The 27331-nt window shown below is 40.2% G+C and overlaps 1 long non-coding RNA gene and 2 pseudogenes across 1 annotated transcript; all 3 read right to left on the bottom strand.

Annotated features, from left to right (window-relative positions):
• Positions 1–325: 325 nt before the first annotated feature.
• Positions 326–1671, bottom strand: LOC115293505 (annotated as a pseudogene).
• A 12585-nt stretch (positions 1672–14256) lies between these two features.
• LOC115293250 lies at positions 14257–16047 on the bottom strand. Its single transcript, XR_003909444.1, has 2 exons — positions 15960–16047; positions 14257–14961 (listed from the first exon to the last, which is right to left on the bottom strand). It is a non-coding gene; the product is annotated as an uncharacterized LOC115293250 (long non-coding RNA).
• An 8754-nt stretch (positions 16048–24801) lies between these two features.
• Positions 24802–27115, bottom strand: LOC115293504 (annotated as a pseudogene).
• Between the last annotated feature and the right edge of the window lie 216 nt (positions 27116–27331).

The following is a 27331-nucleotide window of genomic DNA, read 5'->3' as shown; positions in this document are numbered from 1 at the left end:
AGTCCTGACATCTAAAATTGCAAAATTAGAGATTTCCACGTTACAGTCTTAGAGATCCTGGTTTAATAGGTCTGGTGTGGGAGCCTGGATTGTGTATTTACTTCTTTTTCTTTTGTTTAGTTTTAATTTCATAATAATAAACTTAACTCTGCAATCCAGCTAGACTTCGAGTGGAAGAAGAAAAATATGGAACCCATATTCTGTGTTCTTTGCACAGAGAACACAAAGATTACAGGTTATTTTGAGCAGATGAGGGTGAAGGAGTGCTTTTGTAAGCTACAGAAGGAATGGTCTGATGGTTAAGATAAAACACAAATCAAATTTATTAGATTTGCTCATTGTCAACAATGGTGATCTTCTTGCTTGTCTTGCTGTTCCTGGACCCAAAGTGCCCCATGGCTTCCACAATAGTCATGCCCTCTTTTACCTTGCCAAAGACCACATGCTTGCCATCCAACCATCCAGTCTTCACAGTGCAGATGAAAAACTGGGAACTCTTTGTGTTGGGTCCAGCATTTGCCATGGACAAGATGTGAAGACCACATGCTTCAGGATGAAAAATCTCACCGTTAGATTTTTCCCCATAAAAGGACTTGCCACCAGTGCCAATAGGACATGTGAAGTCACCATTCTAGCATATAAATCCCAGAATAATCCTGTAATTCTTTCTCTAAATTCTTTCTTCCTGGTACTCAGAGCATAAACATTTTCTGCTGTCTTTAGAACTTTGTTTGCAAACAGCTTGAAGGAGATAGGGTTCAAGGCTTCACCATCATTGCGATGTCTAAGAACAGCAAGGGAAGAACTATAGCTGGGTAGTGTGGGCAACTGCCAGGGTTGTGTGTTTTCAGTAGGCAGCCTGGGAGATTCTGATGTGCAGCAAGATTTGAGAACCCCTGCGCTAGGACTTTTTTTTACATTTCTATGAAGGGACTTTCCTGAGGTGACAAGTTGTTACTAGTAGAGTGAAGACCAGAGCACATGTTCCTCATGGATTATATTTTGTACCACAAATCCCTAGGATATTTTGTACTACGGTGACCTAAGAGGCTTCACAGAACTCAGGATGGAATGAGGAACTGAGGCTGCATCTAAGCAGGCAGGCAAACTCTTCTTCCTTATTTGGAGAAAGCCCAGTTTGGCTCAGCAGCCCCCTCTGTTGTCAAAAATCCCTAGTGCACCCCGACAGAGCTGGCTTTGGAAAGGGAGCAGGAGAGGGAACACAGGAGGATGTAGCTTGAAGAATAGTAGATGAGGGAATCTATTTGCAACCAGGCAGTGGTCAAAAGGAAACAGTGCAGCCTAAGCCCCTTATAGCCAGAAAGGCCTGAGGAAATTGTTTACCTGACTGCCTCCTGGTCTGGAGGAGAGGAGGGAATTTGGATAAATCATTTCACTTCTCTGAACCTTAATTTCCACATCTGAACAAGAGAATTAATGGCATGCTCTGTCCCCCTCCCTCATTAGATACTATTGTAGTAATCAAATAGAATACTAGGCATGTTTTTAGCAGCCCAAAGATGCATGGCTAGTTCGAGATAGAGCCAGACTTTGAACTTTGGTCTTCCAGTTGAGGCATATCATACAATTTCAGCTAACAAAAGAGAGATATGTTCAGCTTGTTCCAGAGGGACAGAGGCGGAAAAGCTTACAGGGGATCAAGGCTGCCATCACGCCTAGGTGAATTAAAGTCAGGTAGCTGCCCTTTTATTTAAACATTCATTCATTACTAATTTATTCAGCTTATATTTATTGAGTACCTCTTACATGATTGAAATTGTTTAAGATGTGGCAATACTAAGTCAGATCAAACAGGTTTTTATTATGCCTATGATTCTTGCAGTGTCTCCCTGAATATTTCCTTTGTCAGAAATATTCTCAACTAGTGGTTACAGTGAACAAGTAACGTGACTGGTGAAATATAATAGCTACCATTTACTGAGAGTTATGTGCCAGGCACAGTGCTAGACACTTCCAGCATAACTACACTGGAGCGCAGAAAGAGAAATAGAACTAGAGACTTAGAACATTTCCCAAGGTAACAGTTTTGTAGACGGTGGAGGTAGACATGTTTCCACCTGTTAAACCACAATGCTGTTGTTCTGAAAAGTATTTCGTTTTGGTAATAACATTAGGTGGCCGTAAGGCCCTAGACAAAATGCATATTTCCTTATGCATGTTCATGAAAGTGTTATAGTAGTGAAAAATAACCTAAAATACCCAAAATAAATTTAAATAAATTATAATGCAATATTTTTGAACAGTATTTAACAACCTGGGAAAGTGTCAATCATAAAATGCTACTTCATAATAGGAAGGTTTATATCTGTTTGATATTAATTTTGTAAAATCACCCACCCACACCCATGAATCCAGAAAAAAAGGATGGAAAGCAATTCACCATTGTTTTCAATATTGTTATTGGGCATTAATATTTTGGGAGAGTCTTATTTTCTTTGAACTTTTTGAGTTTCCCATACCTTCTGCTTTTTTTTTTGAAGTTTTTCCCCAGACATTTTATTATGATAATTCTCATATACCCATATACTCACCATCTACATTCTATAATTAACATTTTACTACATTTGCTTTATCACTTATCTATCCATTTCTCTGTTTATCCATTTTATTTTCTGATGCATTTCAGGATAAGTTGTTGGCCCTTTGCCCAAATACTTCATTATGCATTTGTTAAAATTCAGTATTTGTTTGTGTACTTTTTTTTCTTAGGAGGTAAGATTTACTTGTGATGAAATGCACAGATTCTACGTACCATTCAGTGGGTTCTGAAAATATATCCACCTGACAAATCCTCAGCAAGATACAGAACATTGACATCATCTTGCAAAGTTCCTTCATCTCCAGTCAATCTCTTTCTCCAAAGCAATTCTTTTCTCATTTTTTCCAGCATAGATCAGTTTCATTTGTTACAGAGGTTCACGTAAATGGAATCCTAAAGTACACTTGATCTTAGCCAAAAGGCCGAGAAGCGATGGAATCCTACAGTATATAGTCTTTCATGTAAAGCTTTTTTATTTAATGTAATGTTTTTGAGATTTGCCCCTGCTATTGCATGTACCAGTAGTTTATTTTCTCTGTTGTGGGGGTGGCACGAATGTACCAGTTTTGGTATTTTCATTTTCCTACTGATGGACACCTAGGCTATTTTCAGTTTTTGGCTACTATAAATAAAGCTCTTATGAATATTTATATAGTTTTTTTGTGGGCATATGTTTTCACTTTGGGCAAGTACCTGGATGTAGTTCTGGGTCATAGAGTAGGTATATATTTAGTTTTGTAAGGAACTGCCAGGCCCATTCTCAAAGTGGTCATATCATTTTATACTCTTGACAATGACATAAACAAGTTCTGGTTGCTCCATATCCTTGCCAGTGTTTGATGGTGTTAGTCTCTCTCTCTTTTTTTTTTTTTTAATTTTAGTCATTCTGATGGGTGTGCCATGGTATCTCTTTTTGGACCATGTATTTTTAAAATCAGAAAAGATGTTTTATAAAAAATAAAACTGAAATGATGCCGAGAGGGGGAAAAAAAAAAGAGAAAATACTGGAAGTAAATTTGATAAAATTAACTTTCCTTTTTTTTTGGGTGATTCATGCATGGATTTCTTTCTTGTCCTGCTTTGCTTTAGTTTCTAGATTGTCAAAAATAAACATGTATTCTTTTTATTATGAAAGAGGACACATCTTATTTTTTATAAAAAAATACCTATGAGAGTTAATATATTAATTGAAGATAATTCAGTGACATTTTAGTAGTCATGGCTGTGTGACAGCTTAAAGCTTTAAAACGTTTAAAATGTGACAGCTGGGTTTGATAGGCTATATTTGGGCCTTATGTGTAAATACTCCGTGAGTATGAGCAAAATGCTTCCTGTCTGGGCTTCAGTTTCTTCCTCTTTTTTTATAAATGGGTTGGAATAAATTATCAGAATAGGTTATCCTCTCTTGTTACAAAGAAAATGTGTGCAAAACTGATAGGCATTTGAGGAAGTGAGAGATAGGACATATAAGCTTTGATGGAAAACAGAGGTTAGTTCCTTAGGAGTTTCAAGCTGAGGGGAAAAAAAAGAGCCATTTGCCCTGGGACTCTTAAGAAGAGGTCCCAGGTCACAGAAGGAGACTGCAGCATTTAACGAAGAGAATGTGAACTTCAGAGTTTGATGGTCCTGGATTCAAATTCAGACACAATCCTCTCCTTGATCTTTGGTCTTGGGCAAGTGCTTTAATTTCTCTCAGCTTCTGCAATCAGCAAGCATCTGCAAACGAAGATCACAAAACCTTTATCCTTTTGTGTGTGTGTGTGTGTGTGTGTGTGTGTGTGTGTGTGTGTCTTTTAAAAGAGATAGTATTTACAGATATCATTTACAGAAATGCCTGAGTTTGTCTTCTGCCTTGGAATGTGGTAGACAATGTGACAAGTGACCAAACTGGGGGAGAAGAGCTTGGAATAGAGGGAAGTAAAAGGGGCCAGAGACAGATTTAGAAATCTAGATTGTGAAGGCTTTAAGGAATGCTAGAAATGATCTAATAAAAAACCTCATTTTGCAGAGGAGAAAAATGAGGTTTAGCACTGATTTCCCACAGACATGGTTGCAGGGCCAGTATGGGAACCAAGGTCTTTTATTTTCCAGTTATATCACAAGGCTTCGGCTAGCTTTACAATTTGACCCTAGCGTGGTGTCAGTCAGATGAAGTGGAATTTTCCTTGAACATTCCACTAGGACCACTTGGCTTGAGGTTTTCAAATGTCTTAACCAGCAAGAGAATAAACAAGCTCTCTAGGAGACTTGTCAGTGGAAGATTTAACTCTTCAACTCTTTAAATTTTACAAACTCAAGTGATGGGCAACAACCAAAACCAAAACCAAAACAAACAAACAAACAAAACCTCCACATATTGTTGGTCAGCTTAGCTCTGTCTTGGAACTGTTTGCTTGGTTTGACTCTGATTCTTCCCAAGCTCAGGCACCAACTTCCCTGGTAAGTACATGCTGCCCACAGAGGCATTTCTGTGTATCAATTTCATCCATGACAGGTGTCCTCCATTGTCCTGAGTTCCAGGCTAGAGACTTACCATCTGACAACTGTATGATTTTCTGGCACTTTCAAAAGAGACCAGATATCCCTGCCACACTAATTTGCCCCGATTAGCTTCCATCAAAGTTGTTTACCACTGGTTTAGTGGTATTAGCTTGCTTCTGTGCTTAATTTCAGAGAAAAAGATTCCTTTTCACAAGGCTAACATGTAAGAGCTTAGACTCGGGGCGCCTGGGTGGCTCAGTTGGTTAAGTGTCCAACTTCGGCTCAGGTCATGATCTCATGGTTTGTGGGTTTGAGCCCCACATCGGGCTCTGTGCTGACAGCTAGTTCAGAGCCTGGAGCCTGCTTCAGATTCTGTGTCTCCCTCTCTCTCTGCCCCTCCCCTGCTTGTGCTGTCTCGCTCTGTCTCTCAAACATAAATTTAAAAGAAACATTAAAAAAAAAAAAAAAGAGCTTCGACTCCCTCCTTTCAAACCTTCAGTTTTTTTGTCTGTGGAAGCAATTTCTTGGATAGTTTTATTGGCTGAGAAAAAGAAAAGAAAAGAAAAATCAAGATCCAGCTTGAATCTGCTCTTGCTCCTTGACCTGAATCTCTATAAAAAGTCTTTCCCTGCACACTGCCCCTCTCCCTAACATTGCAAAGGGGTGTTCATGAGTGAGCACTTTCAGCCCTGGTGATCCTGAGACAGGAAATAACATTAAGCTATCCAAGGGAAGGCTGTTTTCACAGAGCGATTTTTATTCCAGATTGATTTGAAGAATAATGAGCCTCTTGTGAGCAAATCTCTTAGGAAACGTCTGATATAGTTTTCTAAGATATCGGTCAGAGTAGCAAGAGGGCTTTGGGACACTATCAAGACTGGCTCTGGATCCATCTCACCTTATTTATCTGTTGGGATCAGGGTCAGCTTCCTGCTGGAAGGAACAATTTTTGCCAAGCTCCTTCAACCCAAGGCATACAAAACACAGAAGAAATATTGATGCATTCTTGTGCTTTCCAACACAAATGTATTTCGTAGAGTCCTTACTGCTATAAAGAAATTCTTTGAAAGCAAAATGTAAGAGAGCTTTGTTAATAGAAAAGTCCTTTCTTCTCTTGGCTAAGGGCTCCTTGTTCCTTTGCCATCTCCATTCTCTCCCTTGCCTGCTTTGTTTTATGACAAAGTCAATATTGTACTCCACTCACTGACATTCACTGTAGCAGAGAAGATGGAGTTGTAAGTTTTGGCTCCAAGGGCAATGTGGAAGAACAGAAAGGCCTGGAACTTGGTCTGGTGTCATGAATTCAGGCTTTGGTTTTGCTGATGACTTCTCAGACCTCAGCATCACCAATCATATCTAAGAATAAGATTTTACAAAATATTTCTCATAACACATGTGAGACATTTAACACAGGTTCAGGCCCAGAGTAAAGCACCCAGTTAGTTTTAGCTGTAGTTGGCTTGAAAGTTTGTTTCACCGAATGCTTTATTCCTTAATGGGTGTGTATGCAGGGGACTGGACTCTTGTAAGAGAATGAGAGAAAGGACTACTGAAAGGGGGACAGGATATAGGAAGAACTGAAGAATAGTTGTTGAAGGCACACATTGGTTTGATCTTTTTCTGAGGACTGACTCTTCAGGAGTGGTTCAGTGTGTGATGTGGTAGAAATGTAATAGACTTCAAGTAAGACAGATTTGGGCTCCATGCTCTATTCCACTGATTTTAGATGTGCAACATGGTGTACATTCCTTAAAATACCTCTTTGATGGGTTCAGTAGAGAGACCCAAGTTTTCTGGGTTTTCCCTGCCTTTTACACCTGAAGCTGAGAGAACTAGGATGGAGCACTGGAAATGACTCCATTCTCTGTGTGAAACCAGCCCTGAAGAAACAATTAAGGCAGCCTAAAGGTGTTGGCAGAAGCCTAATAAACCTTATGGGCTTGTTATTTGGGGTTGCTAACCTTCCTCACAATTGGACTCTTCTATTCACAGATTAGCACCAATAATAAGCCCCATTGAAGAGAATGGCTCTAATTGGTTCCTAGTTGTTGCTCTGGGATAAAAGTTGACCATCTATTCTGAGAATAGTGTTTCTGAGGCTGTGTCTGCAGTTTGCGCAAATGAACTGATAAATCAGTGAAAAATTCACTTCACAGGTTTGTTGGGTCGGAGCAACACCCTGACTTCTTATGCAGATCTGTTATGAGTGCGTGCATGTGTGTGTAACTGTGTTTGTGTGTCAGAGAGAGAAAGTGTGTGTATGTGTATGAGTTTAAAACTGTGATGTATACAAATGAAGATACTTAGGAAAATAAACTAACCAAAGGTTCAAATAAAAATGTGCTTGCTTGACTGATCTCTCCTACATTAGTGTAAGTCAAAAAGCAAATGGAAAACATTTTGGCATAACGAACATGACCTGTCACAAATTCTAATGCTTTAGGAGGAAAACAAAATGATGAGAAGGAGATTTGGCCCAAGGATCGAGGATATTTCATACCTTTCTCTCTAGGAAATTATTATAAGAAAGATATCCAAGTCAGTTACTGTTTTCTTAAGGCCCATTGTATATATTTTTCTTGATTTTTTCATTTTCTTTTATTGTGGTAAAATATACATAACACAATATTGGCCATTTTAGCCATTTTAAAGTATATAGTCCAGTGGCATTAAATACATTCATCTTGTACAACCGTCACCACCATCCATCTCCAAAACTGTTTCATCTTCCCCAACTGACACTAAGTACCCATTCAGTCCTTAAAATTTTTAAGAGATGCAAGTTATAGATTTTGGAACTGTCTATTCCTTATTCATACGAGGAGTTAATGCAGGAAGTAACACATCCTTTCTTTTTTCTTATTCATTTATTCAGTTGCTCAACAGGTATATACTGATTACTGATGAACAGCCCAGTACTGTGCTGGAGATGATGTTGAACACACCAGATAGGATCTCACCCTTTCAGATCTTACAGATTGTTCTCTCTTGATGTGGTAGGCAGAATAATGGCCCTCTAAAGATGTCCATGTCCTAATCCCTGGAGCTTGTGACTATGTTGCTTTACATGACAGGAGAGATTTTGAGATGTGATTAAGTTAAGGATCTTCCTCCCACACTTTTATATTTATATTGAGGTTAAAAACAAAAAGAAGAAGAAAAATATTATAGATGTAGGATAATGATCTTGAAATGGGGAGGTTATCCTGGAATATCTGGGTGTGCCTGGTGTAGTTAGAAAGATTCTTATAAGGGAAAGAGGGAGGCAGCAGAGTCAGAAAAGGAGATGAGCCAACAGGACAGAGTGATGGGAAGGGGGCTATGAGCAAGGAATGTGAGCATCTCTAGAAAGAGGAAAAGGAGAGGAATGGATCTTCTCCTAAAGCCTCCAGAAGGAACACAGCTTTCTTCACACCTTGGCTTCAGCCCATAAGACTCACTTTGGACTTCTGATCTTTGTGTTGTTTTAAACCACTAAGTTATGGCTAATATTGTAATTTATTATAGCAGCAATACAGAACTAATGCACTTGTCTTAATGCTCAGTGTTAAGGGGTTTCTTTATTGTGAGTTTACTCTGGCTGGTTCAAGAAACAGAAGAGTGTAAAGTTTTTGCAGAACACAGACTTTGGTTTGCTCTAGGAGACCTGCCTGCCCCATGTCATCAGGCTCATGTCTGGACTTCCAATGGACTGTAACTTGTATCAAATTCATCTCTTATTTTCTTACCCCCTAGTGGCATGCTAGGTACACTAGATGTCTAGCACTCAACCTAGGAGGCATCTTACCCTTGGCTTAGGCCCTTTCTGCCAACAGGACAGCATTCAGGAGAGGTGGTCATTCCATAACCTAGTAAATTTAGAAGTGTGTAATCACTTTGCCTACAGGAAAAATGGTTGATTACCAAGTGCTAGTAGTATATTCACATGTGCTGTGTACTAAACTGTAAGACACATGATTTTTCTGGGACCCAGAGAAAAGGTTTAAATGTTCTATGCAGGAGTCTTCCTCATACTGAAAATAAAATCTTTGACAATTCTAAACGCTCAATATTCACTAAGTCTTGCGCTTGTCTGAAACAGTAATCTTTATTCTTTGTGCTGCATGATTCTTTCTTAAGAATGGAAAATTATATTTTCCAATCTTTCAGACTTCATTCTGTAGCCTCCCTCTCTAATCTGCTGGGCAGAGAGAGGTCAGGGCTGAGTAGGTAAAGGAGTAAATACCTACCAGTCTTGGGAAGACAGAAATGTGAGCATGAGATTGGGAACTCCATGTTTTCTGCAGTCTTGACTTAAGACCAGAGAAGAATGGATTCTTCCATTTACTTGATCTTTAGAGATCCTCATAAAAGTGAATCTCTTTTTAAAGAACAATTATGAGATGCCAGCCCACCTTATCTTTTTCGTGTTAGAAATGAAATCTAAGGCACAGTAAGTTGAACCTCTTTAAAATGGCTTACAAGGCCCTTCATAACCCAGCTGGCCCCTTTCCCTACCTGGGCAGCCTCATCTCTCACCACTTTGCTTCCTAATCTTCCAACCATTCTGATTTTTTTTTTTTTTTTTTTAGTTTCTCTAACATTCTGAGTCTTTCCAGTGTCATAGCTAGTACCTGACTCAGCCTGAACCATGCTTTCTTCTTTTCCTTTCCTCCATACCTTCACCTGGCTGACCCCTACACAACCTTCAGCTTAGAGATTGCTTCCTCAGTTAGCTTTCTCTCATTCCTCACGATGCTAACTGCTCCTTTGCAACACAGCTCTTAGACACTGTCTTATTGATGCCATTTGCTTGTCACTCTCCCTGACTAGACTGTAAGCCCCAAGAGAGTATGTTGCATGGGGACCTGTGTCTCTTCCATTCGTTGTTTCCCCACTATGCTTGGTATTTCCTTCTAACAGACTGGCACTCTGCCCATAGGCCAAATCTACCTCAGTCAGCCTTTTATGTGCCACCATTTGTTTTAATTGCACAGTTGTACATGACCGAGCAAATGGCGGATAGGTACCTGTAATCAAACAGTCCGGAGATTTTAAGTACTTTTGCTCATTCCTGGAACAGTCAGTGAGCCTTGGCAATAAGCAATTTAAATTCTGGACAACGAATTTCCAAGCCGCTTCAATGGCTACATTTGGAGAAGAGTGCAAAAACTCCGACCCTTTGATAATTAGACTGCATCAGTTTTCATAATTCTACTTTATGCACTAGAATGGTTAGCAAACTTCATTATCAGCAGCCTGATGAGAAAGCTTTTAGCTTCTAATATAGGTCTGGTGCGTGATTTCGATTTGCAACCAAACTATGGCCACTCTGCATAGCAGTGTTTCTTAGACAAGATGATCTTAGAGTTTCATCATTGTAAATAATTTCAAAGTAGGCTCAGAAAAGAGCATGCAATTAGCATCTTGCTTATGTATATTTGATTTAGAGAAAGGACAGCTGACTGCCTGACATAGTCAAAAGCAGCCATCATAAACCTCTATAACACAGGTGGCCTGCATTTGCTGAACTTGTACATTGATTTCTTTTGCTCTGTATGTCTGGAACATTGCCAGTGTCTAAAGGACTCTTCCTAATTAATGGAGACATATCTTTAAGAAGTTTCCAGAAAAGACATGTGACTTATCTGACGGAGATTCCTGGATTTCCCCTTTTATGACACTCATAAATTACTCCTTCAATGTCTCTTTAATCCATATTAGTCTGAAAACTCCATCAAAGCAAAGACCATTTCTGTCTTTGCCGTGGAATCCTTAGCACACAGACAGATCATACACATTTGTTGGATGGAGAGATTAGGGACTCAGATGAATGAACTTCCATAGTGATATATTGGGATATAAGCAGTTTTATCTTTGGCAGCTCTATTTGATGCTATTCTAAGTGAGAACGTGGTAGCTTACTTTGAAAATTGCTTTGTGTCCTCTTTCAATGAAAATGGCCAAATAACAAACCACCCCAAAAGTCATGACTTACCTCTCAACAACATTTATTTTCCTCACACATGTGCATTTTGAACAGGGCATGGTGAAGAAAGCTCATTTCTGCTCTCCTTGGTGTGGGCTGGAGCTGCTTGGCAGCTGGAGAGGGAATCATCTGAAAGCTGCTCCCTGCATAGGCTAGGAATCTCGAACAGCTAGGGGTTGGATAAACCAGGGTTCCTCCAACATCTCTTTCAAGCTTTGCAAGGTCTATGTAATCTTTCTAGCATGGTGGCTTCACAGTAATGGGAAATCATACACAATGGTACAGGGACCCGAGGGTACGTGTTCTAAGGGGAGAGAAAAAGCCAAGTAGAAGTTGTATTACCTTTTTAAAAAGTTTTTTTTTTAAATATTTATTTATTTTTGAGACAGAGAGAGACAGAGTGTGAGCAGGGGAGGGGCAGAAAGAGGGCGAGACACAGAATCTGAAGCAGTCTCCAGGCTCTGCACTGTCAGCACAGAGCCTGATGTGGGACTTGAGCCCACAAACTGTGAGATCATGACCTGAGCCAAAGTCAGACGCTTAACTGACTGAGCCACACAGGCACCCCTGTATTTCTTTTTATTATCTTACCTCTCAAGTCTCATGGCATCACTTCTGCTACATTGTGTCCCTTTGAAAAGGTTACTGTGGTCAACCCATAATCAAGGGGAGGTTGAATTCCATTACACGTTTTGTGGGAGAACTTGCAAACATGTTTCAAAACCATCACTCACCCATTCACTGTTCTGAGAGTTTTATGAAATCAAAAAGGTCACAATCAATTAAGTTGAGGTTTGAACACTTACCCTGAGTGAGACAAAGACTCCTGCAGAGAAGTAAACTAGCATGGTCACTTCTTAAATATAGGCATGAAAACGAGAAATTTGAATGAGGATCCTTTTCACTCCAATGTAAACCATAGCATTATAACTCCTCCAGAGGGTAGAATTTTGAGGTATATTTCTATTTTTTTGGATTAGTACAATTGGGACCCTTACAAGAGGAGAAGAGATATAACAGGCAATGTCAACATACACATTAGTAGGCATATGCTTTACAGCACCCTCATTGCTTCTCCACTGTTCCAGCTTGTCCCCCCAGGTTAGGCTTCAGGGAAGGCAGTGACCTTCCTGATCCTCTAGTTGCCCTTTTCAGACCTTTTCTTCCCTAGCAACTCCCACAATTGAGCAAATATCATTTCTATACTAATATATTTCCCATTCTATAATATTGATGGTTGTTCTGTTATCTGATTGAATTCTGACTGATAGAGAAGAAAGCAACATAGTGTTATTCTATAAAAATTTCTTATTTTTGATTAAATATAGCTTGAATAGCTTTTATTTGCAATAGGAAGCCTCAACTTCATATAGATGGCAGTGATAAACCATGTATACAAGACCTTTTAAAATCTAATGGAGCTCCCCAGGACACTGTGCATTGACCTCTATTAAAGTATCACCCAAAGACGGAGGGAGGGGTTGCTGCTGAGGTCCCTGAGGCCATGTCAATCCTGTACCTCACAGACCTTAGGTATGGGGAGGGTCAACTCTTCTTTACCCTCCATCCACAGGCCTGAGGAATCTTACCTCAGATTACCCTCAGAGCATCGAAGGATCAAGTGACCAACCACATGCTCGCCAGTCTGGATCAACCTAGTTAGTTACAAAGTACTTGCTCTTAGAACGTTTTGCCTAAATCTCCTCTGGGCAGCCAGCTGAGTATTTACAGTTCTGTTAGAAAGACTCCATCTCTCCTGATCCTGAACACGCCTCGCCTTCAGGACTTACAAGTCTGATTTGGGGTTGTAATCAGGGTCCTCCCCCTTCCACTCTGCTCAAGCAGCTTTCCTTTTTGGTCTTGGGACAAAGGCCCTTTGGGGAGGAGTAAATATTACTCATTCCTTCCTGATAGACAAAGAAGAAATGGACACAGAAATATCCCAGCAGATTATCATTCTGCAGTAAATTCTCATGAAATCAGCAGGATACACATGTTAAAATACTTTTAGCTATTAAAAGAGGCTTATGAAACTCAGATGAAATATTGTAGGGGAAATTTTGTTTTTTTCAAAAATTTCCTCACTATTCATAGGGTATAGATGTGGAAAATTTCCTGGATGGAGGTAATGTTCACAGTTACAACAAGAACAGGCAAAAGGGATTTCAGAATGTTCATATTTAAAATGAAGAGAGAGCAAAAGTGTTTTCAGGATGAGAGGAGTAACAGGGAGAATACTTCTTTGCAGACATGTGAGTTTGCTCTTTTTTTTCTCTCAGAACTTCTAAATATGGTGAGTTTCTTCTGAGTTCCTGAAAATGAGCCAGTTGTTTGCAGAGTATTTAAAGAACTCAAGGGAATGTTTCTAAGTTCTGAGAATGTCCTCCAAAAGGAAGGTAGGGAGGCTTAAGGAGCTACCAAGTTTACTCCACAGATATGTGATTCATTAACCCTTGTTCTTAAAACACCTGATAAGGTAGAGTCTCTAAGAATTAAGATTATGTGACTGGAACAGACCTTGTTATAATTCGCACAATCTCTAAATGTAGGAGTGCAGAATCGGGTTATGTTTAAGAACGCAGGTGTTAGAGGAAGTTTTCCTTCTAGCTCTTCCCTTTATTAACTGTGTGAACTTTGTGCTGGGGACTCACTGCCCTCAAGCCTCATCCCTAAAATAGAGGTAATAACAGCATCTACCTCACCTCAAGAATTGATGGTGCTATGGGATAGTGGTGAGGAGTGTGGACATGGAGGTGGACTGTCCAGGTCTCACTGCTGGTTCACTGTGTATTATCTCTGTGTGAGCTTGGGCAAGCTCTTTACCTCTTGAGGCCCCAGTTTCTCCATACAGAGAATGGAGCTAACAACAGGACCTAGGTCTTAGAGTTGCCATAATAATTTAATAAATTAAGAGAAGTAAAGTAGGAAGGAAAGTACTGGGGCCTAACAGAGCTCAGGAAATGGTAGTTATTCTGGTAGTTACTTGAAGCTGGAATGAAATTGGGAGAGCCAGTGTAAAACGCCTAAGTCAGCTTCTGGTGAGTACCCACATCATGAGGGATGTGAAGGAGATACAAGGTGCAGGACTATCTTACATGGCCTGAATTCTTTGCCTAAATAGATTCTTTGGACAGATATCTATATCTCACTTATGGACTGATGCTCAGTCATTAAAGAAAAAATTTAATGGCCTAAGACAATGTGTTCTGGTTATCTACTGCTGCATAAAAGCTGTCCCTAAAATTAGTAACTTAAAATAACAAGAATGATTTATTATTTTTCACAATTCTTTCAGTTGACTGGACAATTTTGTTTCACATGGCATTGGGGGAGTCTACAGTCATCTGGAGGACTCAGCTGGGTGGGATGTCCAAGATATGGTGCAGAGTCAGCGCTGGCTGTTGGCTGGAAGCTCAACTGGAAATGCCAAACGGAGCACCTTGGTTCTCCTCTACACATCCTTTCCATGTGGCTTTGGTTGCTCATTGCATGTATCTGAGTTCCAAGTGGTGGTAAGTGGAAGCTGCTAGGAAATTCTAGAATGTCATTCTTTCAGCCTTCTATTGCTCAAATCAGTCACAGGGCCAGCTCAGCTATAAGTGGAGGAAAAACTTCATCTCTTCATGGATGAGGAGCAGTAATCAGGAGTAGGAAGGGCACACAGTGGGGAGACTGGATATCTGTATTAATAATCTATTGCTGTGTAACAAATTACCCCAAAATATAGCAGCTTGAAACAATGGACATTATTATCTCACATGGTTTCTGAGGCTCAGGATTTGGGAATGACTGAGCTATGTGGTTCAGATTTCAGAGTCTCTTATGATGTTGCAGTCAAACCGTCAGCTGGTGCTGCAGTTTCTGGAGGAGCTGGAGTATCCCCTTCTAAGCTCATTCATGCAGCTGTTGGCAGGAGGCTTCAGTTTCTCACCACATGATTCTCCCCATAGGGCTGCTCGTTTTCCCCAGTAAGAGTAGTTTAAGAAAAGATAAAGAGAGGGAGAGGGAAAGGGAAAAGAAGAGGGAGAAATAAAGGGAGAGAAAGGATATGGAGAGAGAAAGAGAGAGAGAGAGAGAGAGAGAGAGAGAGAGAGAGAGAGACAGAGAGAGAAATCAAGTCTGAAATGCAATTTTTTATAACCTAATCTTGGAAGTGATATACTGTCACTTCTGCTATATGCTATTGGTCATATGAACCAAACCTGGTACAATGTTGGAGGGGGGGGGCAGCTATGAAATGGTGTAGCTTGGGTATTACTGAGGCTGAGTATTTTAGAGGCTGCCTACCCCACTACTACATAGTGATGCTGTGCACAAGAAGGTTCTTGGGAGCTGGTTAAATTTGCAGATTTCTTGTTTGAGATTCTGATGTTGACCACATTTTGGGGAATCTTGGTCATACCAAGGCTTTAATCTTATTGGCAATCTAATGGCCAAAAGGCAGCTAATTGTCTGATGCAAGCACACACTTATACATCAGTGTAAGTATGGGTTTCTTTTTTGCCTTCCACTAGTATTTAATGCATAGTATTTAATGCATTAGATGTGAAGACCATAGACTCCTGTGTTGTTTGGAGCAGATGCCATTGACAGACATATAGCTTTTTTGTTTTGGGCTTTTTAGTGGACTCTTTGCCAACTTGTTATTTTCCTAAGTAGATCCCTGCTTTTGATTGGCATATATGTTGTCAAAGGTAAGAGTCCCTATCAGGGGCTACTTACTTGTGGATACTCATTACATGGATATGGACATTGAGCATGTCACTGTCATTGAATTTCATGAATATCTCCAGTAAGACACTAAATTCCTAACCTTCTGGTTTGACTCTTATCAATATGGGAAAGCCTTCCAAATCTATTTGGATTTGTCCCTCCCTCCTCTTCTCCCTTCTTTCCTTCCTCCTTTCCCTCCCTCCTTTCTATTCAACAAAACACCTGTGTAGAAGTCACCTTTTGGGCTGTCTGTGTAGCTCACATTGATTCTTTCTTCTCTTTTGCCCCCTTTCCAACGTCCTTAGTAATTGCGTTTAAATCGTATAGCTCTGACCAACTGAAGTTAGTAAATTGAACCTCTGTGTATATCAGACTCAAACTGGGCATTCTGATTCCTTCCCTGGAATTTGGAACTGACACCAAAGAGGAGACAACATGGGATTCTTTTGCATGACTGGACTCCTTGGTGGAACCGAGTCCCTCTACCACCATTCTCCCCTTTCGCTGTGTAATCTGATAACAGAAAAGTCAGTCTGTAGTATATGCAGATGCAAGGGTGAATCGGTGATGCAATAGGGAGAGTGTGACTTTGGATTCCAGATGGCTTTCCATTTCTTTTATCTGTCTTCCTGGGTCTTAGCTTGGATTTTGTGTGCTTTCCATGTATAGTTATCACTTGTGCCCCACCTCCTCATCCTTTTAAATTTAAGCTAGCTCCTATAGATCTCTGTTACTCAATTTCTAAAAAGGTTTTATTTTTAAATAATCTCTAATCTCAGTTGTGAACTCACAACCCTGAGATTAGGAGTTGCATGCTCTTCTGGCTGAACCAGCCAGGTGCCCCTCCGCTACTCAATTATTAATACAATCCATTTATATGGGCACTGTGGCTTCGCCCCTTACCTGGCGAGTTCAGATATTGAAAGAGAAGATTCTTGCTGAAGGCTTCCTGGAGAATAATGGAAGCATGGACATAGGTGGTGGGAGCACTGAGGAGGGATTCATCTCTCTATGTGTGTTGGTGAAGGGTTTCTCATGGGGTGGGGGGTCGGGAAGTTTTAACTGGGCTTTGAAGGATGGTAGGAGTTTATGAGAAATGATAATCTAAGTCCAATGAGGTCAGGCTGGTGTGTAAAGGCATAAGAATGAGCAATTATAGAAATTGGAGGTGAGATTTGATGCCAGAAAAGTCAAGAATTTCTTATGCAAAAAATAATAAGACATATTTTCAAAAGAGAAAGGAAGATAATCTAAAGCATAATTTGGAACAATTGGTCTGGAATATCTCCTCATTATGTATTCATTTGCTATGCACTGTAATAGAGCCGGTCCTTATAAGTGCATTTGGAATTCAAATGACTCTCACATATACCTTCTACAAGGTTTGGCCTGTCCTTTTAGAGGAAGCTATTGAATAATATCCATAAGCTTTCATTCTGGTAGTAATATTTTTGTGGCATGGGAAAAGCATTAAAAAGGAGACTTTCATACACCACATTTGGCCAGGCAGATGTTAATTAGAAACAAAAGCAATTTGTGTTTAATTTAATGGTAGTGGGAGATTCATTATCCTGTACTTTGGTTGGACACAGTGCAATGAAGGTAGATTTCTATGCTATTTTTCTCTCTCTTTCCATTCTCTTTGTCTTTCACAGCCATGGTTTAATGTATTTCCTGGGGATTCAGACTCTCTTCATTTTCTTTCCCATTTGATTTTTAAATGTCATCACTATTACACTTGAAATTTAATTCTTTTCTGTTTCTAAGCTTTCACTTGTTTGGTTTTGCATCCTGTAACTACACATTTCTAATTTTCTTTATGGTGGGCAAAGTCAAATTGTGGGTAATTCAGGGAATGGCAGCCCAATTACTAGGTAATGTGACTCTTTTATTTTTTTACCTTCTTCCTCTTGCCAATTTTATATCTTTTTCCTGCTCACCAACATATTTATTAATAATAACCCTGATATGAAGGAGGAAAAAGAACTAAAACAATTAAAATTTAGTGATTTTTGAGCAAATCTGATGAAAGTTTTGTTGGGAAGAATTTTAAACTTCTGGCTAGAAGCAAGAACTTTGATTATCAGTAGAGCTGGGGTTCTTTTCTGATGTCTTAGCAAGCTGCAAAAAAACATTTTCTTTGTAATTTTTTTAATGTTCATTTATTTTTGAGAGAGAGAGAGAGAGAGAGAGAGAGAGAGAGAGAGAGAGAGATTGTGAGCAGGAGAGAGGCAGAGAGAGGTAGACACAGAATCTAAAGCAGGCTCCAGGCTCTGAAGTGTCAGCACAGAGCCTGATGCATGACTTGAATTTGTAAACTGTGAGTGAGATCATAACCTGAGCCGAAGTTGGATGCTTACCTGACTGAACCACCCAGGCGCCCCAAAAACATTTTTTAAAGATGGATCATGATCTTGCGGCTCATGGGTTAGAGCCTCACATCAGGCTCTGTGCTGACAGCTCAGAGCCTGGAGCTGATTAAGATTATGTGTTGTCCCCCTTTCTCTCTCTGCCCCTCCCCTGCTCATGATCTCTCTCTCTCTCTCTCAAAAATAAATAAGCATTAAAAAATTATTTAAAAAGTAAATAAAAAGATGGATTTAAAGGAGGCCACTAGAGTACTCCATCATGGGATAGCTTACTTCTCATTTGGGAAAGCAGAACAGAATCTCCACTCTCTTTATTGAAAGATGGAGACAGCTAGTATGGCTTTCAGGCCCATGGATATGTGTTCTAGTTCTTTCTTTGCCATTCGCTCTTTATGTGATAACCACAGAAGCAATACAAATAATAGAAATATACTGATGGCTTATGGTGCTCTTGTCATATGCCAGGCATTTTACTTAGGATGCTTCATTCTTGCAAAAACCTTATGAAATAGGAAAAACACTGAGTCAGAGAGAGCTTATGTAGTTTGTCCAGGGCTACTTGGTTGGTAACTGGCTGGTTTCTAACTCTAGAGTCTTTGTTCTTCCTCACCACTTTCTACTTTCTCCCAATCCTCAATTGCCTGGCCTCTCTGGGTCTCAGTATGTTTTTACAAAGGGGAAACTGCTTGCTCTGATACCCCTTCCTAGTGGAGAGGATCAAATGAGAGTGTGAAAGGGAAAATGTTTTGAAGACTGTAAAGTAGTAGAGAAATACCAACAATTATGAAGATAGACAAGCTGAAAGAGAGAAAGAAAAGGAAAGCTCCCTGGAGTGAGAATTAGAGCTTGACCTTCAGTAAAAGGGCTGCCGTCACTGTGCTGACAGCCCAAACCAAGGACCTGGGTCCCTCCCTCCAAAGCTGTCAGAATGGCAGAGGCAGGGGACGGACACTGGGCCTGGGCATCCAGGCGTGAGTGGTACCAGAGTCTCTGGGCAGATTCACTGAGCGCCTGACCTTTTGAATGTAAAACACTTGTCAGGTTGCCAAGTGCCAACTAGCCAGGGGTGGATTCAGCCAGGAGAAAAATATTCCTGTGACTTTTCCAGGGATGCTCGCTTTTTAACTGGACCCTATGACCACAGGATCTCTTTTGAAGAGAAATGGCTTCTACTTAGCTCAGGCAATACCTGTAAACTGGGATCTCTCTAGTATCTGGTTGGCATTTCTCAAATCTTAAAATCCATGCTTCCATTTTAGGAATGTGACGCATTCTGTAATTTGTATTATAAAAATAGCTGTGCATATTTTATTTTCTAACTATAAAATTGTGTCATTTATTCGAGTGTTTTCAAATGATATGCCCCCACACTGTGTCTGGTAAGTCTCTCTGGGTGGGGTTTGGGTAGGGGAGGGGGGGAATCATTGATATATATAGTATTTTTATAGAAATATTTCATTCAACCCATTTGGACAAGAGATCTGCACAGGAGAGCTCTGTGGAAAGCAAAAATGTGGACTGTTCTATAAACTTGGTGGAAAAGATTTCCTTGAGGAATCAAACCACAGAGGGCTAGGTTGAGAGGTTAGTAATTTAGGTCACTGACTACTCAGAATATGAATTCGCATCCTTGTTGTTTAAATGTTTACAGTTCGGTAGATTTTAAAATGGCTGCAAATTCTTCCCATCTCAGATTGCACTCCTCTTTGCCATGTGATTTTCTGGTCCTTCCATCAAGAGATAGAGTCTTTTTCTCTACCTCTTAAATTTGGGTTTGGCCATGTGACCTGCTTTGGTCAAAGGCGCATTAAGAAATATGATGCAGCCAGACGCTTGACAAACAAAAACATTAGGCTTGCCATATCTTGCTACTGGATCCCTTTTGTCACTGCGTGAGGAAGCCCAGAACAGCCTGCTGGAAGATGAGAAAACAGAGGAAGTAAAGACAAGGGGCCCAGGGGAGGCCCCTATACCATCTGTTCTGCCTGGCATGTGAATGAAGCCACCCTATCTTTGGGTTGCTATAACAAAACACCAGTGATTGGGTAGCTTATAAGAAATGGGTATTTCTCACAGTCTTAAAGGCTGGGAGGTCTAAGATTAAGAAGCTAACAGGTTCAGTATCTGATGAGAACCTGGTTAATAGACGCCTGTGTTTTTGCTCTGTCTTCACAGGTGGAATGGGCGAAGGAGCTCTCCGGGGTCTTGTGATGTTGTGGTTTATAATAATTGTGTATTTGGTGGTCCTCAATTCCCTACAAGAGCTCTTAAGATCCTTGCAATTTCTTAAGTAGGGTGAACAATAAAGGTGTGTTTTGTTATTCATAACAAGCCTCTTTCAACCACACCCAAGTTTATGTTAATGAGGTGACTTTTGGACCTCCCTTAAGGATGTTAGTTGCCATGGGAATCAACCTTTTGATTAGAGGGTTCCAACATTCAGTCCCACCCCTGGGGACTGAGTTCCATTACCAAAGACCACTGATTTCCTCCGTCATGCCTACTAATGAAGTTTCCATAAAACCGGGGTTCAGGAAGCTTCCAGGTTGGTGAACAAGAGAGTGCTGGGGGGGGGTGGTTTATCCCAAACTCCTTGGGAACAGAAAGTACTGTGTTTAGCTCTTTCCAAACCTCACCTTTATCTCTCCTTTCATCACCTATAGTCTTTATGTGGCTGTTCATTTGCATCCTTAATATTCTTTATAATTCATAATAGCCCTTATATTGTGGGATCAGGCTAACTCTGCATCAGAAATGAGTTAAATTGTAAGACATCTAGCTAATGTCTTATTTGACTTTCCTTAAGGTGTGTTTTGATGATAAACAAGTTCTTAATTTTGTTTTTCACAGTCAATGCTTTTTATATTGTTTAGAAATCATTTTCTCGCTCAAAGTAAAAAAAAATCCATTTAATGTTTTCTATTTAAAAATACAAGTTTTGTTTTTTACCCTTATGTTTTTACATATCTGAAGTTGATTTTTGGAGATAGAATTAGACAGGGATCCATTTTTTTCTATATAGATTGCATTTTTGTTGACAGCTATATTTATTGAAAAGTTACTTCTTTCCCTACTGATGTGCCACTTCTGTCATCTATCAAAACATTACATAAATGTGTGGGATTATTTCTGAGCTCTCTGTTGTACTGTCAACTCCTATTCTATCTTATCCTATTCTATCCTACCATAATATAGTCCATTCTATTCCATTGCATTGCATTCCATTCCACTCTGCTTATTCATTTATCTGACCTTGCACAAATATAGCTGTCTTAATTATTGCAGTTTCATAATATTTTTGATAGTTTGTAGGGCCAGACCCCTGCTCTGCTCTTCTTTGGATATCCTAGGCTTTACTCTTCCATATACATTTTAGAATTGATTTATCAAGTTCCATGTAAAACCTTGTTGAGATCTTATGTTGAAATCTATAAATTTGGAGAGAATGGATATCTCCACCTTATTGTCTTTCTACTCATAGCCATCTTAGATATTTCTTTTATTTTGGTCTTAATATTTTAACAAAGTCTTATGATTTCCACTGCTGTTCTTACACCTTTAGTTGGTTTTCTTATGATTTCCACTGCTGTTCTTACACCTTTAGTTGGTTTTCTTGCTTGATGTTCTCTGAATTATGGAAATGGTTATTTATTTTTAAAGATTTTGTTTTTAAGTAATCTCCCTATTCAGCATGAGACTTGAACTTACAATGCTGAGATTGAGAGTCTCATGTTTTACCAGCTGAGAGAGCCAGATACCACTGAAAATGGATTTTTTTTTTAAACTAAGTTTTCTAATTGTTGGTTGCTGAGCAAAGGTTTTTAAGGCCAAGAGGCAGTGCTGAAAGATATCCACAGCCACAGAAAAAGTATGTACATATCATCCACCTTCCAGGAGCAGCTCAGAAGGTAGCCCTAGGAGAAACAAGCTTGACTACTATGTCATGAAGTTCTCACTGCCCACCAAGTTAGTCATGAAGAAGATAGAATATAACGACACACTTGTGTTCCTTGTGGATGTCAAGGCCAATGAGCACCAAATCAGCATGACTATGAAGAAGCCCTGTGACATGACATGGCTAAGGTCAACACCCTCATCGGGCTTAGTTAGAAGGAATAATTTGACTGGATCCTGACTATGATGCTTTGTATATTGCCAACAAAATTAAGATCTAAACATTCCAGCTAGCAAAATCTAAATTTTTCCACCGTAAAAAAATTCTGTAGCCAGCTTACTTGCTAAACTTTTATCTTTTTAAATGTTATATATAAAAAGTTTATTTTGAGAGAGAGGGCATGCAAGCACAAGTGGGGAAGGGGCATAAAGACTGAGAGAGAGAGAGAGAATACCTAACAAGCTCTGCACTGTCAGCACAAAGCCCAATGTAGGGCTTGAACTCACAAACTGTGAGAACTTGACCTGAGCTGAAGTTGGACACTTAACTGACTGAACCACCCAGGCATCTCTAAACTTTATTTTAATAATTTATCTAAAAGTAGTATTTTGAGTTTTATTTATTTTTTTATTAAAAAATTTTTTTAATGTTTATGTTTGAGAGAAAGAGAAAGACAGAGTGCGAACAGGGGAGGGGCAGAGAGAGAGGGAGACACAGAATCCAAAGCAGGCTCCAGGCTCTGAGCTGTCAGCATAGAACCTGACATGTAGCTCTCACAAATCTAACTCATGACCTGAGCCAAAGTTGGTTGCTTAACCAACTGAGCCATCCAGGTGTCCCTTGAGTTTTGTTTTAAATAATATAATAATAATAAAATTTAAACTATGGATTTATATTCTTTTCCAATTTTTCAAAAATATTTTCTACATTTATTATTTATTTTTTACAGTTATTTATTTTTGAGAGACAGAGTGAGACAGAACACCAGAAAAACAGGGGCAAAGAGAGAAGGAGACACAGAATCTAAAACAGGTTCCAGGCTCTGAGCAAACAGTCAGCACAGAGCTTGATGTGGGGCTCAAACCCACGAACCTTGAGATCATGACCTGAGCTGAAGTCAAGCACTCAACCGACTGAGATACCCAGGTGCCTCTATTCTCTTTTAATTCTTAGGACTCATTTGTTTTTATCTTATCATTCTGGCTTAGACCTTTTCCATGTGAGTAGAAGTGGTATTAGTGGGATCCATCCCTTTCTTTAAAAAGAAAGATTCTAGCATATTCCCATTTAGAATGATTGCTCTACTTTATAGATACTTCTGTGTCTTTTTGGTATGTCCGCATCATTCTTTGAGTTCTTCCTTGCTTTCTGGAGCAAAAAGATGTTGCAGGTTTATCTTGTGTTTTTCCTACCCAGCCCTGGAATCAGTCATTTTTCCAAAGAGACTTGGTTTGCTTAAGTGGATGGTGATATACAGAAACCAAGATCTAGGGGTTCTCAGTATTATTGGTATATTATGCTCCTAGTCTTAGTGAACAGAGTGGACATAAACACACACATATATATCTATAGATAAAACATATACACATATATAAAACCATTGAATTCACAGTAATACCTCCAATTCCAGTCCAACACCATAAGGCTTATTCCTAATTTCCCCTTTTCCATATCTGTATTTTTAAAAATTTTTAATATTTACTTATTTTTGAAAGAGGAGAGACAGAGTGTGAGTAGGGGAGGGGCAGAGAGTGACACACACACAGTATCTGAAGTAGGCTCCAGGCTCTGAGCTGTCAGCATAGCCTGATGTGGGGTTTGAGCCCATGAACCATGGGGTCATGATCTGGGGTCAGACGCTTAACCAACTGAACCATCCAGGTGTCTCCACCTTTTCCATATTTGTAACTTTGTTGTTTCAGTGAAAACCCTGTTTTCATTATTTTTGATCTTGATGTATTTAATTATTTGCTCAGTTCCCCCTGTATGTAACCAAATTCTTGCTGTGTAGGCCAAAAACACAAGAAGTGGGGGAATTGCAGGGAAAGGAAAGAAAAGGAAGGAGAAAGGAGGAAGAGTTTTGGTTTTTTGTCTTTATTATACAGAACCACTTCCCTTCTCTTACAAACCCTGAAGAAAAGACATAGAAGGATAGGGGAGGGGAGAAACATCCCAGGGGAAACAAGCCAGTCCAGTCTCTGCCTTTGAGGTAGGGCTGAGTGGCAAGCTAGCAGATGGAGCCAGCTGACCCCTCCTCTTGTCTCCCAGGTGGTTCTGGAAGCCTTTTTAAATATTTTTTCTTAAAGACTATTTTTAATAGAGGAATTTTAGGTTCACAGAAAAATTGAGAAGAAAGTACAGAGATTTCCCATATATCCCCTACTCCTACTCATGCACAGCCTCCTCCACTATTAACGTCTTCCATCAGAGGGGTACATTTGTTACAACTGATAAACCTATATTGCTATATCATTATCACCCAAGACCCTTAGTTTACATTAGGATTCACTCTTGATGTTGGACATTCTGTGAGTCTGGACAAATGTAAAATGACATGTACCTATTATTAGAGTATCATGTAGAGTAATTTCACTGCTCTAAAAATCTGGCAGCCTTTTAAAGCTTAACTGCTTTGGTTATTTTGCTTTTGTGGGGCATGGAGATACTGGGTATGCATTTAAATGAACCCTGTTGGGAGACCACTGTGGGAGTTTGCACACCTCCACCTTCCACTGCAGGAAGTCTTCTTGGCCCTGGGGTGCCACGCATGCACAGCACCATTTTCCTGCTCAGTTTGTACTGGCAGCTATTTGTGTCAAGCACCTTGCTGAATTCTCGCATCATCTTCTTGGGCTCCATGGAGCTTGTGATAGTCATAGTCCACAAGTGCAGTGAGTGTTGCTTGGCCTTTCCAGGTTTGAGCATCTCCACTTGATTTTTGCTTTAAGTTCATTCAGATTCATTCCAGCAAATCAGAAACAAAGATGCCTCCACATATACTTGAAGGAGCACTTGCTGAAGGAACCCTCAGTGGCCCACTGTTGGCTGTATCTGTTGTAGGAGGGAGAGGCTGGGGGCACACTGGGGCAAAATCTGCTGGTTCCATGCCTACTGGAACCACCCAATGTGTATAGAGTTTAGTTTGGATTCAACCTGGGGAAATTGGTATTATCTGGGGTCCCAGTACTACTTTTGATGCTGTGGGATGAAGGGGAGGACACAGGGACACACTGGAGGGCTGTGCTGGGCTGTAGTGCTTTACAGTTACCCACCATGGGGTGAGGCCCAGAGGCCTGAATGAGTTACCCAGGTTGTCTGGATGCTTGGCATTGGCAAGAAAAGGCCAGGGAGACTGCAGGGGAAACAGAAGCACTGGAAACCCTGGAGCCCTGGCATCATTAGGTTGTCTTACGCTTCTGCTTGGAGGTCTGGCCAAGGCTGGCTATTTCCCAAAGTGGGGAATTCCTACTCTCATTTGTGCTGGTAGACAGATTGCTGTTTGCCGAGGGGTGAGGGGTGCTCTCCTTCCTCTCTAGGCAGGATAGGGGGCTGGTAGGCATGATGGCTTTGCTGCTTGTGTTCTGCCTTCTCTCCTGGTCCTCTCAAAATCTGCCTTGCTCCTCTGAGTATTCCTAGAGGAACGATTGTTGTGATTTGAATTGTGTAACTCCCCTCTCCCCACAAGGCATGTAACAAAGTTCAATCTCCAATGTTATTTGGACATAAGGCCTTAAAGAGGTGATAAAAGTTAAATTAGGGCATAAGGCTGGGGCCCTATTTTAATATGACTGATGTCCTTATATGAAGAGGAGACACTAGGGATGCACAGGTGCAGAGGAAAGGCCATGTGCAGACATAGAGAGGAAGCCAGGAAGAGACCTCTCACTTAGAAACCAGCCCTTATAGCACCTTGATCGTGAACTTGGAGACTTCAGAACAGTGAGAAAATAAACTTCTGTTGTTTAAGGCACCCAGTCTGTGGCATTTTGTTATGGCCATCCTTGTTGACGAATATAGCAAAGATAAGCATGACAGGTTCACTGAAACTCAGTGCTTGGAATTGACAGAGACCCTTGTAGGATGGGGAGAGAGTGATGCTGTTGGTCAGATCTGATGAAGGCAGGGATTTCAGTGAGGTTGTGAATCTGCAGCTTGGATCTCTGGTATCCCAGAAGCAGATAGCTGATTATCACTTCTTTGTACCTCTGGCCTGTCAGTGAGTCCTGGATTTCCTCATGGAGTAACCCATGGACACAATCAGCTCAGTCTGTGAGGTCTTTGTACTTAAGAGCCTGGCTCTACATAAGTCTCTAGCTCCTCATCTTTATGACCCATATTCATCCATGGATTCCTCATGATTTGTTTTAAAGTGCTTCTCTTGCTGGGACATTGAGAATGAGAAATTTCTTGAGCAGGTTTTCACATTTCATGCACAAGTCAAAGGAAATATGGTATATTCTGCTCACTTCTCCCTGCAGCAGCTCCTTGAAGTCCTGTCCATCAAAGGTAGGGGTCCACTGACCAGTGTATAGAGAATGATTGCCATGCTCCACATAGCCATGGCAAGTCCTTCATACTTTGGACCCTGGGAGAGTTCCAGGGAAGCATTAAGGGGGACTGTTCCAAAGGCTATCTAACTTGTTGACAAAGATGAATTAGTTGTTGAAACCAAAGTCTGAAATCTTAATGTTCAATGTCAGCATCCAAGAGCTAGTTTTCTGTCTTTAAGTCTCTTTGGAACAACAAACCTGTGGTGCTACTACTGTATAGCAAACACTATTTGGCAGAATTTGACTTTGATCTCTTTTTCTGGCAGACTTTCATGAGCCACTAGGTACTCCCCTCCACTAGTATATTCTATGACAGGCGCTTGTCCTAGTCTCTATCACTGCACATAATCTCACTATTGTGAGAAGAACTGAAAGCCTTCATGATTTTCACTTTTCGGGATAGTCTCTGAAGGCATTTTGTTGAGTCTTACCAGTGATCTTTATGGCTGCTTTTTCCTAGTCAGGATATGTCAGGCCATAGGTACACTTGCTGATGGTCTTGAAAAGCTGGCTGTTGCCAACATGGTTCTCCTCAGCAGAGATGACTGAGAAGCCTTGCAACATGTTAGATTAATGGCTGGGCTTGAAAGCAAGCTTGGGAATTTAAGCTTGGGAGAAGCTGGTTAGAGGCTTGGTCCAGGTCACCTCTAAAGAAAATCACTTCCAAAGACCACCAAATGAGGTGATTTTTATAAAGGAATCAAAACACAATGGAAGACTAAAAATGAACACAAAAATATTAATAAACTGTAAAAAAATGAGAAAAAGGAATAACTTTTAAAAATGAAAGAAAAA

Source organism: Suricata suricatta, chromosome 6, assembly GCF_006229205.1.
Source record: "Suricata suricatta isolate VVHF042 chromosome 6, meerkat_22Aug2017_6uvM2_HiC, whole genome shotgun sequence".
Lineage (NCBI taxonomy): Eukaryota > Metazoa > Chordata > Mammalia > Carnivora > Herpestidae > Suricata > Suricata suricatta.
Note: the sequence above shows the minus strand (reverse complement) of the source record. Positions and strands in the feature narration are given on the sequence as shown.